General features: G+C 48.1%; 1 pseudogene; it reads right to left on the bottom strand.

Moving 5' to 3' along the window:
- Window positions 1-13703: 13703 nt before the first annotated feature.
- LOC111761701 (THO complex subunit 3 pseudogene) lies at window positions 13704-15336 on the bottom strand (annotated as a pseudogene).
- Between the last annotated feature and the right edge of the window lie 1029 nt (window positions 15337-16365).

Consider the following 16365-nt stretch of genomic DNA (forward strand, 5'->3'; position numbering starts at 1 on the left):
TTCAAAATCAGGAGAGTCGCTTGCCTCCAATAGGCCCTGATCACTTTTCATCAACGGCCCCAACAATGTCCTTTATGGCAAAAGGGTCCAATTCAGAGGCTGAAGAGTTGCCTTTCGCCGTTAGGTCTCCTGAGTTTCTTTCACGCCAGAACAGTTCCTCAATCTTTTCTTCTCTTACGTGACCTTGACACTTAGGAAGACAGCAGACCAGATATTCTGTAAAAATGCCCTCGGTTTGGAAGGGCTTTCCTTCTGATTTATGCATTTGTGACCGGAACGTCACTTGACTGTGGGGCTATTTTTTTCTATGGGTGTGACCGGGGGACTATTTGGCTGCAGTGTGCTCTTGTTTTCTGTTTCTGAAGTGGGGTGCAAAAAGAAGACAGCGTTAGCTAGGATGGCTCCCCACGGCAAGGAATGTCAGCCCAAAGGCCATCTGTGATGAGGTGACAGCACCCTGCTGCACACTCACATGAAATCTTGTTTTTTAAATTTTATTTTATTCATTCTTTCCCTTCGCCCCTCCCCCATTGTCTTCTTTCTGCGTCCATTTGCTGTGTGTTCTTCTGTGTCCGCGTGCATTCTTGTCAGCGGCACCGGGAATCTGTGTTTCTTTTTGTTGCGTCATCTTGTTGCATCAGCTCTCCGTGTGTTTGGTGCCAATCTTGGGAAGGCTGAACTTTCTTGTGCACTGGGCAGCTCTCCTTACGGGGCGCACTCCTTGTGCGTGGGGCTCCCCTATGCAGGGGACACCCCTGCATGGCAGGGCACTCCTTGTGTGCATCAGCACTGCGCATGGGCCAGCTCCACACGGGTCAAGGAGGCCCGGGGTTTGAACCCTGGACCTCCCATGTGGTAGGCGGATGCCCTATCTGTTGAGCCACATCTGCCTCCCAACTTAGACGAAATCTATGGAACTATTGTGCTACCAGCAAGACCCGGGGTTGGGACTGTGCCATGAGATTCAGGTTCAGAAGGGCGGGGCATGAGCAGTGCGAAGTCTGTGGATGCAGGGAATTCGGGAGGACTGAGGAATGACACTTGAACTCAAACGGAACACAACAGAGAGGAAGCAGGGAACAAAAACGTACAGAAAAAGGCGAAACGTTGACCTTCCAAAGCAAGTCTTCTTTGCTCGTTCGGCTTGCACACCCACTCATTCAAGGAACAGTCACTGTGCACCAAGCCAGGTGTTTTCTAGCTGCGTGGGACACGGCGGTGAGAATAAACAACGTTCTTACCTGCGTGGGGACTTAAATTCAAGCGAGGGGCTAGAGGCACTAAACACAAACGTAAATATAGGTATGTTAGAAGTTGTCAGATATGATGGAAAGGAAGGAAAAAAGCAGAGCAGGGACAGGGAAGGACTATGGAGAGTATCTGGGGGTGTGGGGGCCGCAGCTTTAAATCAGACAGTTGGGGTGGGTTCACTGAGGAAATGAGAACTGAGAGCGCCTGGTGCAGGTGAGAGGGGGTCGGGTGGACATCTGGGGGAAAGCATCCAGGTGGGCAGGAGAGCACGTGCAAAGGCCCTGGGGCAGGGCAGAGCCTATGGCGTTGGAGGGACAGCGAGGAGCCCAGTGTGGCAGGAGTGGAGAGGAGGGGAGGGCAGGGAGGTGACGGGCGCAGATAGTGCAGGGCCTGGTGGGCCATGGGAGGACTTGGGCTGTTGCCCCGAGTGAGCTGGGAGCCATGCAAGGTAGGGGAGGGATGTGCCCTGTCTCAGGTAGTCCCAAGCTTACCCTGCTGGTTGTTGCAGGACAAGAGACTGTGGGGACTGAGGCTGAAACTAGGGGTGAGGGTGGAGGTGACTGCACTGGCCAAGCAGGAGTATTAGGGTATTCAGAGTCTGTTTTATTTTATTATTATTATTTTTTAAAATATTTATTTATTTATTTAATTTCCCCCCCTCCCCTGGTTGTCTGTTCTTGGTGTCTATTTGCTGCGTCTTGTTTCTTTGTCCGCTTCTGTTGTCGTCAGCGGCTCGGGAAGTGTGGGCGGCGCCATTCCTGGGCAGGCTGCACTTTCTTTTCACGCTGGGCGGCTTTCCTCACGGGCGCACTCCTTGCGCGTGGGGCTCCCCTACGCGGGGGACACCCTTGCGTGGCACGGCACTCCTTGCGCGCATCAGCACTGCGCATGGCCAGCTCCACGCGGGTCAAGGAGGCCCAGGGTTTGAACCACGGACCTCCCGTGTGGTAGACGGACGCCCTAACCACTGGGCCAAAGTCCGTTTCCCTATTTTATTTTATTTTATTAAAGATTTATTTATTTATTTCTCTCCCCTCCGCCTCCATCCCGGTTGTCTGTTCTCTGTGTCTATTTTGCTGCGTCTTCTTTGTCCGCTTCTGTTGTTGTCAGCGGCACTGTGTTTCTTCTCGTTGCGTCATCTTGCTGCATCAGCTTTCCATGTGTGCAGCACCATTCCTGGGCAGGCTGCACTTTCTTTCACGCTGGGCGGCTCTCCTTATGGGGCGCACTCCTTGCATGTGGGGCTCCCCTACGCAGGGGATACCCCTGCGTGGCATGGCACTCCTTGCGTGCATCAGCACTGCGCATGGGCCAGCTCCACACGGGTCAAGGAGGCCCGGGGTTTGAACCGTGGACCTCCCATGTGGCAGGCAGACGCCCTAACCACTGGGCCAAGTCTGCCGCCTATTTTATTTTTTTTACCCCCCCCACCACCTTGCAGCTTGCTTGCTGTCTGCGCTCTGTGTCCATTCACTGTGCGTTCTTCTGTGTGTCTGTGTGTATTTTTTAAATTTATTCCTGCGCCTCCTTGCAGTCTCCTTGCTGTCTGCTCTCTGTGTCCATTTGTACTCTTCTGTGTTTTCTCTTGTCTCCCTTTTTGTCGCGTCGCCTTGCTGAGTTGGCTCTCCATGGCACTTGCGGGCCGGCAGCTCTCCACGGTGTGTGGGCGAGCCCGCCTTCACAAGGAGGTCCCAGAACTCGAACCCAGGACCTCCCATATGGTAGACGAGAGCCCAGCTGATTGAACCACAGCCCCTTCCCTCATAGTCTGTTTTTGTTATTTTAGATGACTCCTGTGGTGGCTTGGAATTACGTACACTAGAAACACATATTCTTGGGAAGCGGATGTGGCTCGAGCAGTTGGGCTCCCGCCTACCACATTGGAGGTCCAGGACTCGATACCCAGGGCCTCCTGGTGAAGGCGAGCTGGCCCATGTGGTGAGCAAGCCACACGGGTGCTGCCCTGCACAGAACAGCTGGTGCAGTAAGATGACGCAACAAAAAGAGACACAGAGGAGAGACAATAAGAGATGGCGCAGCCCAGGGAGCTGAGGTGGCGCAAGAGAGTGATCGCCCCTCTCCCACTCCAGAAGGTTTCAGGATCGGTTCCCGGAGCCGCCTAAAGAGAAGACAAGCAGGCACAGAAGAACATACAGAGAGCAGACAATGGAGGGAGAAATAAATAATCTTGAAAAAAAAAACACACGTTCTTAATCCATTCCTGCGATGGTGAACTCTTATAAATAGGATCTTTTGATAAGGTGGCTTCAGCTAAGGTGGCCCAATAATCAGGATGGGTCTCTATCCTCTTACCGGAGGCCTTATAGAGAAGCAGGGGGTATAGCCAGAAGCTGGAAGTGAGCAGAACCCACGAGACAAAGGAGAAGCGAGGAGAGACCACTGCGGGCATTGCTGTGTGACGGAAAAGCCAAGGTCCAAGCATGGCCGGCAGCCAGCCCCAGAACTCCACGGTCCTCCGGAGAAGGCATGGCTTTGCTAATGCCGTGATGTTGGATTTCTCCCCGCTCAAAACCGTGAGTCCATAAATTCCCATTGTTTAAGTCGACCCGGTGTAGGGCATTTCTTTCATCAGCTGGGAAACGAAACAATCCCTTGTCAACATTTTGGTAGGCGAGCTGCATTTTTATGTGTTTATTGGAATGGTTTTTTTTTTGTTTTGTTTTGTTTTGGGCAAAGGAAATCATGTCATGCAGAAAAAAAAAATCAGGCTGTTAAAAAGCCCAACATTGCTCAATTTAATAGAGGCGAAACTCTAGAATGGTACCCAAGCTGTTATAGTAATTATTTTCCTTTTGCAAAAGTTCCTTATCCTGCCCCAGGCAGGATAGGCATGTGTGTGGGATGCCTGCGTGCCAACCTTTTATGCTCTGATTTGATGAATGTGACCTTTCAAACTAAGGACACAAGAGCAGAGAGGCTAGGAAACCCTGGAAGTAAATTTGGATATGATCTGTTAAATGCTGCGGAGGACTGTTCCTGTGCTAAGGACAGACCAAACGTAAGCTAACAGGCCATTTGTTAATTTCGGCGATTTTTGGGCAGAAAGTGCCACCAGGGTGTTGCCAAATTCCCCACCAAGTTCACGTTTAGGGTGGCAGTTTCCCCAGGAGTGGAGAAGTTTCAGAATACTTGCCTCGGTTCTCACCATTACCTTTTTGTGTTCTTCACGGGCTATCATACAGAAGGAATTACTTCCAAATTTCCTCCCCGAGCCCCTCCCAAGTCATTCAGACTGACTTTATTTATTTATTTATTTAATTTTATCTCCCCCCCCAGTTGTCTACTCTCTGTGTCAATTCGCTGTGTTCTTCTGTGACCGCTTGTATTCTTTTCAGCAGCACCCGGAATCTGTGCCGCGTTTTGTTGCATCCTCTTGCTCTGTCAGTTCTCCGTGTGGGCGGCGCCATTCCTGGGCAGGCTGCACTTTTTTCACGCGGGGCGGCTCTCCTTACGGGGCGCGCTCCTATGCGCCTATGCGGGGGACACCCCTGCGTGGCAGGGCACTCCTTGCATGCATCAGCACTGAGCATGGGCCAGCTCCACACGGGTCAAGGAGGCCCGGGGTTTGAACCGCGGACCTCCCGTGTGGTAGGCGGACGCCCTAACCACTGGGCCAAGGTCGCTTCCCCAGACCAACTTTAGAATTAGAGACTTTTTAAAGAATTGGGTCTGTTTTATGAAACACGCGATTCTCAAAATTAGATACATCACACTTTTCCAAAGGTAAAAAATTGCCATCCCCACCCCTCCAAACTCGGTTTTGTCCAAGCAGTAGCCCAACAAAGCCCACCAGACACCCAGAAGTCAGGAGGTCCCCAGAAATCAAGGTTTGCTTCTGTCCCATTCCAGCACCAGGGACCCTCAGGCAAAGTGTCGACTCTTGGCAAGCGCAGCTGCAGACCAACAACTCTGAGAGCAAGAGCTTCGACGTTCTAGCGTGAGATGAGAGGCCACCTGTTCTCAGAGACCTGGAGAAGACTTTCAGGAGGTGCTTGGACAACAAAGGGCGATACAACCTAAGGCTGCAGGGGCAGTCTTTTTTTAAATATTAACTTTATTTTGTACATTTAATGATTGAAAATGTAAACAATTAAAAACTAAAAAGAAAACAAGGAAGTTGACTTGGCTCAATGGATGTGGTGTCCGCCTACCACATGCGAGGTCCAGGGTTCAAACCCAAGGCCTCCCGACCCGTGTGGTGAGCTGGTCCACGTGCAGTGCTGATGCGCGCAGGGAGTGCCCTGCCACGCAGGGGTGTCCCCGCAAGGAGTGCGCCCCATAGGGAGAACTGCCCAGTGCGAAAGAAAGTTCAGCCTGCCCGGGAGTGGCGCCGCACACACGGAGAGCTGATGCAGCAAGATGATGCAACAAAGAGAGACACAGATTCCCAGTGCCACTGGATAATGCAAGCAGACACAGAAGAACACACAGCAAATGGACACAGAAAACAGACAACTGGGGCAGGGTGGGGGGCGGGGAGGGAAAGGGAGAGAAATAAAAAAAAATCTTAAAAAAAAAAGAAAAAGAAAACATAGTTGAATAAAAACATCCATTTCTCATTTAAATGTACTGGATACCTATAAGTTTTTTTTTGAATCATACAATATGTCACACTATATTTGGCTCATAGGAACACAATCCTACAGGATTTGTCCTTTTGGGTCTGGCTTGCTTCACTCAACATAATGTTCTCCAGATTCATCCATGTTGTCATATGTTTTATGATTTCATTTCTTCTTTTTGATTTTTTCCCATTTTCTTTTTTTATTGTCTTTTTAAAAAAAGATAAATAGATCACATAAAAATTACATTTAAAAACATAAGAGGTTCTCACATACCCCACTCCTCCCCACCCCTGCTCCTCCCACATCAACATCTCCTTTCATCAGTGTGGCACATGATGAATACATTTTGGAGCGCTGCTGCACCATATAGATAGTAGTTTACATTGTAATTTACACTCTTCCCCAGGCCACCCAGTGGGCCATGGCTGGACATACAATGTCTAGCATCTGTCCCTGGAATATCATTCAGGAAAACTCCAAGTCCCCAAAATGCCCCATATCACAACTCTTTCTCCCTCTCCCTGCCCTCGGCAATTCCCATGGCCACAGTCTCCACATCAATGATACAATTTCTTCCATTGCTAGAGTCACAATAGTTCTATTGTGACTCCTACCCATATTATATTCCTCCAACCTGTGGATCCTGGGATGGCAACGTCGATTCCACCTCTAAATCGAGAAGGGGCTTAGATCCCACATGGCTGATGGATGGGATTCTCCTGCTTGCAGTTGTAGATATTCTCAATTCCCTGGTGTGGTGATTGACCATTCTCACCTCCCTGTCAGCTAACCTGGCTAAGTCCAACAAATTGGAGAGCAGAAGTTGCAATTCTACTGAGGCTCAGGGCCCAGTTGGCACATGGCCAGTCCAGAGATTCAAGTCTCCTGAGTATACACCAACCCCAGCTCCAACCACAGATTCAGAAAAGTAACAGAAGAGGCATGTGTAGAGAGATCACATCTGAGTCCAACTTCATCACACTCAGGAGTACTAACTCCAAAAAGTAGGGCCCACTGGCAAGGCAATGAGCTCCAGAGCCATCTGTCATGACCATAGAACCTATGTGTCTCTGTAGCCCTCAGGAGCACAAGTACATGAGATTGCAACTACTTTGGCTTTCTCTGAGATCCTGCTGAGATGTGTGTAAGTGAGACCCCTCTGGTGACCTCCTGACTCATTTGAAGTCTCTCAGCTGTATCAACTCATTTGTCTTTACCATTTCCCCTTGTTATTCAAGGTCTTCTTCTAGTTGCATCACCAGCTAATGATGGTAGTAATCCCTTGGTGCCAGGGAGGCTCATCCCCAGTATTCATGTCCCATGCTGGAGGCAAGGTAATGCATTTACATGCTGAGTTTGGCTTAGAGAGTAGCCACATTTGAGCAACATGGAGGCTCTCAGGAGGTAACTCTTAGGCACCCTGAAGCTCTAGGCCTAGTTGAAATTTCAAGCACACAGGCTCATAAGCAGAGTCATCAGTATCAACAGCCCATCATTGGACCATCCTTCTTCACTTGTCTTTGCCCTTGCACTTGGGTGACTGTTGCTGTTCCACTGGGGAATGTGACAGAGCTCTCCAGGATGGGAACTCAGCACTCCCTCAGTTGTCATGTGTAACTCTATCCACTATGACAATACCCAGCGAACATGTGAACATATCTATATTCCCTATATGCATGCCCTGGGGAACTCCCTCCCACCCATACATTCCCCATCAATGACACCCACACCAGTGCTCCTCCCCTGCCATAGTCGAACCCCTCTGCAATCCAAAACTTCTTCAAAAATGAAGTCTAATATATTGCCAAATTCAATTAGGAAAATGAAATAGTATTGATAGGTTTAATGATTAGAAATAGGATACATAATAATTTAGAAAAACTAAAATAATGGGGTATTAAAAAATGAAAAATATCATAAAACTTTGTTTTTGACATTTTGCCTTTCATCACAGTAATAGGTGTGGCCAGCATGTATGGTGGCAAGGCAATCTCTTCCATACCTTGCTCAGTGTCTACATCCTTTTTTTATAAATTTTTAATTTTGTCTTCTAAAAAGTTTTTTTTTTAAAGATTTATTTATTTATTTATTTCTCTCTCCTTCCCTGCCCTACCCCCCGCAGTTGTCCGCTCTCTGTGTCTGTTCGCTGTGTGTTCTTCTGTGTCCGTTTATATTCTTGTCAGCGGGACCGGGAAACTGTGTCTCTTTTTGTTGCGTCTTCTTGCTGCATCAGCTCTCCGTGTATGCAGCGCCACTCCTGGGCGGGCTGTGCTTTTTTCACGTGGGGCGGCTATCCTTGCAGGGCACACTCTGCACGTGGGGCTCCCTTACGTGGGAGACACCCCCGCGTGGCATGGCACTCCTTGCGCGCATCAGCACTGTGCATGGGCCAGCTCCACATGGGTCAGGAGGCCCTGGGCTGGAACCCTGGACCTCCGCTGTGGCAGGCGGACGCCCTATCCGTTGAGCCAAATCCACTTCCCTGAAAAGTTTTAGATCACAGTAAAGTCACATATACAATGTAGGGGACTCCCATATACCAACATCAAACCCTTTTTCCCCTTCTCCAGCAATGATCCCTTACATGTGGATGTTATATTTGCTACAGCTGATGTACAGATATTGAAACATAGCTACTAACCACAGTTCCATTATGGCTTATGTTATGATTTATATTTTAGACTGTACACTTTTCTAATTCTTTTTTTTTTTTTTTACCTCTTTAACCACTTTTAAACTTTATTTCACCTATTTTGGAAAGTACACAGTTTGATCCAACCCCACAGATAGCCAGTCCCCTAAGCCCAGGGTGCTTGCTACATAAATCAGTTCTAGCCTTCAGCTAATTTACCAGCCAGAGCACCCAAAATGTTTATGTAGGTGACTTTCAGGTCAGATGACTTCCAGAAAATTAAATCCGTCTCTTGGTCCATAAGAAGGCAATGAAACCATAAAACCAATTGACCCTACAGCACGTCATTTTCTCCTTCTTGATACACATGGAACACATCTAATGAGATAGGAACACATGGAACAATATCTAATTTCACATGGAACAGTATCTAATATCAGTTCAAACTTGTTTCCCTTTTTATGAAGGTCCAAGTTACCATGACATGGTTTGGTGTTCAATAAAGGGAAACTTGTCTGAATATGGTAATATGTTGTCATCATTATTTCCAGGTGACAGTTTATGATCAAGTAGCAACGCCAATAAACTCTTGGGAAGACCGTGTATGGGAGTTCACACTTTGTCCAAGCCCCGCTCCTCTGGAGGGGAGATTCCCAGTTCATTTAAAGCTGGTCTAAGTTCCTGGATGACATAGGGGTAGATTTCCTTACGAGGTCCTGCTTTGCCCTTAACGACCTCTAGGATGCGTTCTGCACCAGCAAGGTCACATAACCGTCTGCGTGCCTGCAAGGCATCATCAATGATTTTGGGTTCTGGAGCCAGATCAGAGCCAACAAGCGTCTTCATTCCTTTACGTCATTCCCGGGCATCGATATCTGGCTTGTTGAAGTACGTCACCGCGCGAGCATCAGACTCCTTATCTGTCTCGTGTGACCCATGGGAGTAGCAGGGAACTGACCGGACAGCGGCGGAGGAGCCGTGGGCCGGGGCAGGTGGTCTTAAAAGCCACCCCGGGTGGCTGTGGCTGCAGCGCAGCGGCATAGAGAGCAGAACCTGGCATGACCGTGAAGGCGGCGCTCAAGCCAAGGCTCAAGAGAGCACTTTTCTACATTTTTGGTTACATTACGGTTTACGTTACATCTTAGACTCTACACTTCTATAAATTTTGGGTGAAATTTAACATGGCTTATAGCCATTGTTGCATGACCTCGTGGAGCACTTCCATTGCCCCCCAGTTACCCCCTCTTCCATCTATTCTGTTCCTCTCTCCCCTTCCCCTTGGGGGCCCACAGTGACAACCAAGCTTCACTGCTTGAAAGACAAGATTCATAGATACTTGCAGCAATGCTGAGGGCTTGACACACTCGTCTGTCCTCCCCCATTGGGAACCACCCATGCTCTCGAGAGATTCCCTCTCCTCTTGTTTGAGAACATCAGGCCTCCCCAGAATGGGGGGGATTTCATTTCTTCTTACAGCTGCATAATATTCCATCGTCCCACTGGGTGGAACGTGGGAGAGTGTGGGCTGTGGTGTGGACCATTGACCATGAGGTGCAGCGGTGCTCAGAGATGTATTCACCAAACGCAATGAATGTCTCATGATGATGGAGAAGGTTGTTGTTATGGGGGGAGGAGTGGGGTGAGGGGGTGGGGGGTATATGGGGACCTCATATTTTTTGAATGTAATATTAAAAAAATAAATAAAGACAAAAAAAACCCAAATAATATTCCATCGTGTAAATACACCACAGTTTGTTTATCCATTCCTCTGATGATGGACACCTGGGTTGTTTCCAACTTTTGGCGATTGTGAATAATGCTGCTATGAACATCAGCGTGCAGATGTCTGTTCGTGTCACTGCTCTCAGTTCTTCTGGGTATCCACCCAGTAGTGATATTGCAGGGTCACGTGGCAAGTCTACATTCAACTTAGTTAGGAACTGCCAGACAGTTCTCCACAGTGGCTGCATCAATCTGCACTCCCACCAACAGTGAGTAAGTGCTCCTGTCTCTCCACATCCTCTCCAACACTTGTAGTTCTCCGTCTTTTCAATAGTGGCCACTCGGATAGGTGTGAAATGATATCTCATTGTGGTTTTGCTTTGCATTTCCCTAATCGTTAGTGATGTTGAGCATTTCTTCACGTGTTTTTTTTTTTGCCATTTGTATTTCTTCTTTGGACACTTGTCTGCTCAAGTCTTTTGAGGGGCAGTCTTGAACTGGAGGGGTGGGGGAGGAACGGAACCAGGCTCCTGACATAACAAACAGGAAAGGGATTGGAATGGGCAGCCTGAGAAAAGACTTATAACTTGTACCATACTCAAGGCGCCCACCAACTCCAAGGGAAGGCTACTGCAGAGCTGAACACACAAAGGAAGGCTTCCTCTCCCCGCGCCAGCTTCTTCTTTTTTTTTAAAAATTATTTATTTATTTTTAAAAATTACATTAAAAAAATATGAGGTCCCATTCAACCCCACCGCCCCCACCCCCCACTCCCCCCACAGCAACACTCTCTCCCATCATCGTGACACATCCATTGCACCCGGTAAGTACATCTCTGAGCATCACTGCACCCCATAGTCAATGGTCCACATCATAGCCCATACTCTCCCACGTTCCATCCAGGGGGCCCTGGGGGGATCTACAATGTCCCGTAATTGCCTGTGAAACACCACCCAGGACAACTCGACGTCCCGAAACCGGCTCCACATCTCATCTCTTCCTCCCATTCCCCAAACCCAGCAGCCCCCATGGCTACCCTTCCCACACCCATTCCACATTTTCTCTGTGGACATTGGATTGGTTGTGTCCATTGCACATCTATGTCAAGTGGGGGCTTAGATTCCACATGGATACTGGATGCACTCCTCCTGCTTTCAGCTGTAGGCACTCTAGGCTCCATGGTGTGGTGGTTGACCTTCTTCAACTCCATGTTAGCTGAGCGGGGTAAGTCCAATAAATCAAAGTGTAGGAGCTGAAGTCTGTTGAGGCTCTGAGCCTGGCTGCGCCAGCTTCTATCAGGAGTCAGCTTCACGGACCCTGCTTCCCACTGTGGTTCCTATTTGCCATCTTTGCCATCACAGGCAGATGCCAGCAGTGGTCATTTGGGGTGCCAAGCCTCGGTGAAGGTTGAGGGCTCACGCTGTACCTCCTTGGCTCTACTTCTGCAACGTCCATAACACGATCTTCCGAAGCCGAGGCCGGCATTTCCCCATCACGGTTAAAACCGAGGGTCCTCAGGCCAGTCCAGCCTGGAAAAGGACCGCACTGACCTGTCCACATCCCAAAGCATCTGCGCTCGATACAGGTGCAGTTGGGAGGGTAAGGATCGTCTTGGTGTGCCGCGGGGCTGCCAATGCAAAGTACCAGAAATGGGGTGGCTTTTATGATGGGAAATTTATGAAGGCGAAAGCTTATAGCTCCAAGGCTGTGAAAATGTCCAAATCAAGGCACCACTGGGGATGCTTTCCAAAGTCAGCTACTGGTGATCCGGGCGTCCTGCCACATGGTGAGGCAGCTCATCTCTGCTGAGGTCTCTGCCTTCCTCTCCAGGTGCACCAGCTCCTGGAGCTCAGCTGTGAGCTGTCAGTTTAATGACTCGTCTCTTCAGCCTGAGCTGCTCCATGGGCCCATCCTCGTGGGGGCTTCGTGCTTCAGCTTTGGCTGCTAGTGATCCTCAAGTCCTCTCTCACATGGCAGGGTGAAAAATGGTGGCAGTCCCTTTCTCTATGTGTTCTCAGTTTATGTAAGATCCAGCCTGTGTCATGCCTCACTGATGAAGTCCAATCAAAAGCAATCCTAAAAAAAAAAAGCAATCTAATCAAGTGATCTAACCAAGGTCCCTTGACAGAATCTAATGCAATCAAAGGGTCTCACACCCACAGGAATGGATTAGTTAAAAAACATGATCCTTTTTTGGGGTTCATCAAATTCAAACTGTCACAGGGATTGTTTTTCTCTATTTTTTTTTAATCTTACATTAAAAAAATATGAGGTCCCCATATACTCTCCACCTCCCTCACCCCACTCCTCCCACATCAACAACCTCTTTCATCATTGTGGCACATTCATTGCATTTGGTAAATACATTTTGGAGCACGGCTGCATCACATGGATAATAGTTTACATTGTAGTTTACATTCTCCCTCAGTCTTTTCAGTGGGCCATGGTAGGACATACAATGTCCAGCATCTGTCAGGGATTGTTTTAGTTTACCAAAGGCTGCCAATGCAATATTCCAGAAATGGGTTGGCTTTTAACAACGGGAATTTATTAGGGTAGAAGCTTACAGTTGCAAGGCTGTGAAAATGTCCAAATCAAGGCATCACCAAGACACACTGTCTCCCCAAGCTGCAGCTGCAGGTGATCAGGCACATGGTGACATCATCTGAAGATGCTTTCTCTTGAAGCTCAGCTGTGGGTGGTCAAGCACGTGGCAGGGCACAATGATGGCCCTCTTGTCTCTCCCCTCTCCTCCAGGCCTGTGGCTAGTTCTGCTCCAGGTTGCTCTATCTGATTCTAGCTTCTGGCCTTTCTCTCAGTCTCTTGGGGTTTCTCCATCTTTCTGCAGCTGCAGGAGATCCAGGAGTCCTCTCTCACATGGCATGGTAAAACGGCAGCTCCCTTTCTCTGTATATCTCTGCACGTTTCTCCCATATGTAAAGGACTCCAGGGAAGCAAATGTGGTTCAACTGATAGAGCACACACCTACCATATGGGAGGTCCAGTGTTCAAACCAGGGCCTCCTGACCCATGTGGCGAGCTGGCCCACATGCAGTGCTGATGAGTGCAAGGAGTGCCGTGCCACGCAGGGGTGTCCTCCGTGTAAGGGAGCCCCATGTGCAAGGATTGCACCCCGTAAGGAGAGCTGCCCAGTGCGAAAAAAGCACAGCCCACCCAGGAGTGGCATTGCACACACAGAGAGCTGACGCAGCAAGATGATGCAACAAAAAGAGACGCAGTTTCCTGGTGCTGCTGACAAGAATACAAGCGGACACAGAAGAACACACAACGAATGGACACAGAGAGCAGACAACTGGGGGAGGGGAGGGGAGAGAAATAAATAAATAAATAAATCTTTTAAAAAAATAAAGGCTCCAGCAAGAGGGCTGAGACCCACCCTGGGCTACGCCTCACTGAAGTATTCCAAAGTTCCCTAGCTGAATCCAATCCAATCAAAGGGTCCCACACCCACAGGAATGGATTAGCTTCAAGAACATGATCTTTTCTGGAATTCACAAAAGTTTCAGACTGTCACGGGGATTAATGGACTCCATTGGCTTCAGCTCTGGGCACCTGAGGATGTTGATACAACGGTTGCATTTGTCAGCAAGAACATAAGAACATGTTTTTATCGTTGTTTCAGGAGAGTTTGCTGACCTCACCCTTGAACTGCTCCTCTACGGCAATGGTCTGTCCATTAGGATGATAGGATTATAGCATTTCTTCTTTAGTGTTCCCAGTGGCAATGCATTTGGTCACCCTCACATCCAAAATGGAAATGGTTATTATCTCCAGACGCAGTGACAAAGACGTCTGGATTAGTTGGATGCCAATGAAGCTGGTCCACACTATCCCATGTCCCCAATAATTGTTTTCTTTGACCAACCAGTGTTTCTCCAACAAGAAGATGCTGGCTGTCTTGTCAAAGGACCCCTGAGGCCAGGTGTCGCCCATCGCAGCTCCAGGCTGCGTTTTCTGCATTTTGGTGCAGTGCACTGGGAATTCACACTTCTTGTTGGCCCTGAAACAACTCCTGCATCCCAAGCATGTAGTATAACACGCCACTAGTCCCTGAGCATCAGGGGGCCTTTGAGCTGGTGCTGAGATCCCTCTGGCTTCTGCCGGGACCATTATGCCAAGCTCGCTGATGACGACAATGCCCTAGAGACTCTTTTTGTGAGAGAATGAACTGTAGAGAGCTTTGCATTTTGACTTTCAGATGTGTAAACTGAGGCCCAGGTTGGGAAAGTGACATATGCACATCCCAGCTTGGAAAGCCTTTGGCCATGCACCTGGAAAGAGCCCTCTGCCCACCTCTGACATTCATGGTGTAACATTTCTTTCTTTTTAAAGATTTACTTTATTTATTTCTCCTTGCCCCTCATTATTTGTTCTCACTATCTGCTCTTTGTGTCTGTTCATTGTGTCCTCGTCTCCTTTTTTTTTTTAAGGAAGCACCAGGAACTCAACCTATGACCCGCTTTGTGGGAGGAAGACACTGAATCGCTTGAGCTACCTCCACTTCCTGCTTGTCGTGTCTTCCATTGTGTTTCCTCATTGTGTCTCTTTGTTGTGTCATCTCATCGTGTCATCTTGTTGTGTTAGCTCGCCACGCCTTCTTGTTGCATTAGCTTGCTGTCTTGCTCGTCTTTAGGAGGCACCTGGAACCAAATATGGGACCACCCACGTGGGAGGCCGGCGCCCAACTGCTGCAGCCACATCTGCTTCCCACAAATGCTTTTCTTATGGAAACAAATGGGAGCAGCAAACTGTTGCCTTTGGATCTTCAGTAGTTTTTCACTAAGGTATGCATATTCCTCTTGTAAGCTAACTTATGCAAATTGCACCCGGGGAAGGTGACATGAAATGCCTACAAAATTTCCCTGAGAATTCTTTCTTTGTCCAGGGATTATACTTGCTGTCAGGGTAAGGCTATGTGTTATACAATAACAAACAAACTGGGAATTTCAGTGACTCCATCCAGCACCAGTGTGTTTCTCATCTCTGAAAGCTGGTCAGCCAGACTCGCCTCTGTGTGGTAACTCAGGGACCCAACCTCCCTCCATTTTGCTGCAGCACCACCTCACCTATGGCTTCCAAAGCCACCTTGGGAGGGGACAAGTAGGACGGGGTGTTGGGGTCCATGAGCTCTTAAGTGCCTCAGCCCAGACGTGATAATCCATTGATTAGAATTAGTCACATGGGCCTGTCCCATCTGCAAGGGAGTCTGGGAAATGTAGAACATATGGGTGGGCACTGATATACTGTGTATGATTTCTATCAGTGAATAGAGAGAGTTTGCCGTTTAGTACCTCGAACAGGGCAAGAGAATTGTGTTTGGATAGCAACAGGGTAATAAAAAAGGTTAGAAGATACAAGATTTCTTTATATATGCAGGATTAATCTCCTATCAGGTATATGGTTACCAAATATTTTCTCCCATTGGGTAGGCTCTCTTTTCACTTTCTTGACAAACTCCTTTGAGGTGCAAAAGGCTTTAATTTTGAGGAAGTCCCATTTATCTATTTGTTCTTTTGCTGCTCGCGCTTTTGGTGTGAAGTTCATGAAGACATTTCCTATTACAAGGTCCTGTAGAAACTTCCCTACACTGCTTTCCAAGGTCTTTATGGTCTTGGCTTTTATATTGAGTCTTGGATCCATCTTGAGTTGATTTTTGTATATGGCGTGAAGTGGTAATTCTCTTTTGTTCTTTTGCATACAGATATCCGGTTCTCCAAGCACCATTTGTTGGAGAGGCCGTTCTCTCCCCGTTGAGTGCTTGGTGGCAGTGGCCACGGGAGTTGCTGAGGGAAGAAGAGATGTGACATGGCATTTTTGCATCTTGGAGTTGTTCTAAATGATGTTGCAGGGACAGATGCTGGACATTATATATCCTGCCATAACCCACTGAATGGATTGGGGAAGAGTGTTAACTACAATGTAAACTATAATCCATGCGGTGCAGCAGTGCTCCAAAATGTATTCACCAAATGCAATGAATGTGCCATGATGATGAAAGAGGTTGTTGATGTGGGACGAGTGGGAGGGGTAAGGGGTGGGGTATATGGGAACCTCTTATATTTTTTAATGTAATCTTTTTGTGATCTATGTATCTTTTTTAAAAAAAGGCAATTAAATAAAAAAAATAAGTGTTAGAATACTTTCTCCTTCTTC

Source organism: Dasypus novemcinctus, unplaced genomic scaffold, assembly GCF_030445035.2.
Source record: "Dasypus novemcinctus isolate mDasNov1 unplaced genomic scaffold, mDasNov1.1.hap2 scaffold_297, whole genome shotgun sequence".
In the NCBI taxonomy this organism is placed as follows: domain Eukaryota; kingdom Metazoa; phylum Chordata; class Mammalia; order Cingulata; family Dasypodidae; genus Dasypus; species Dasypus novemcinctus.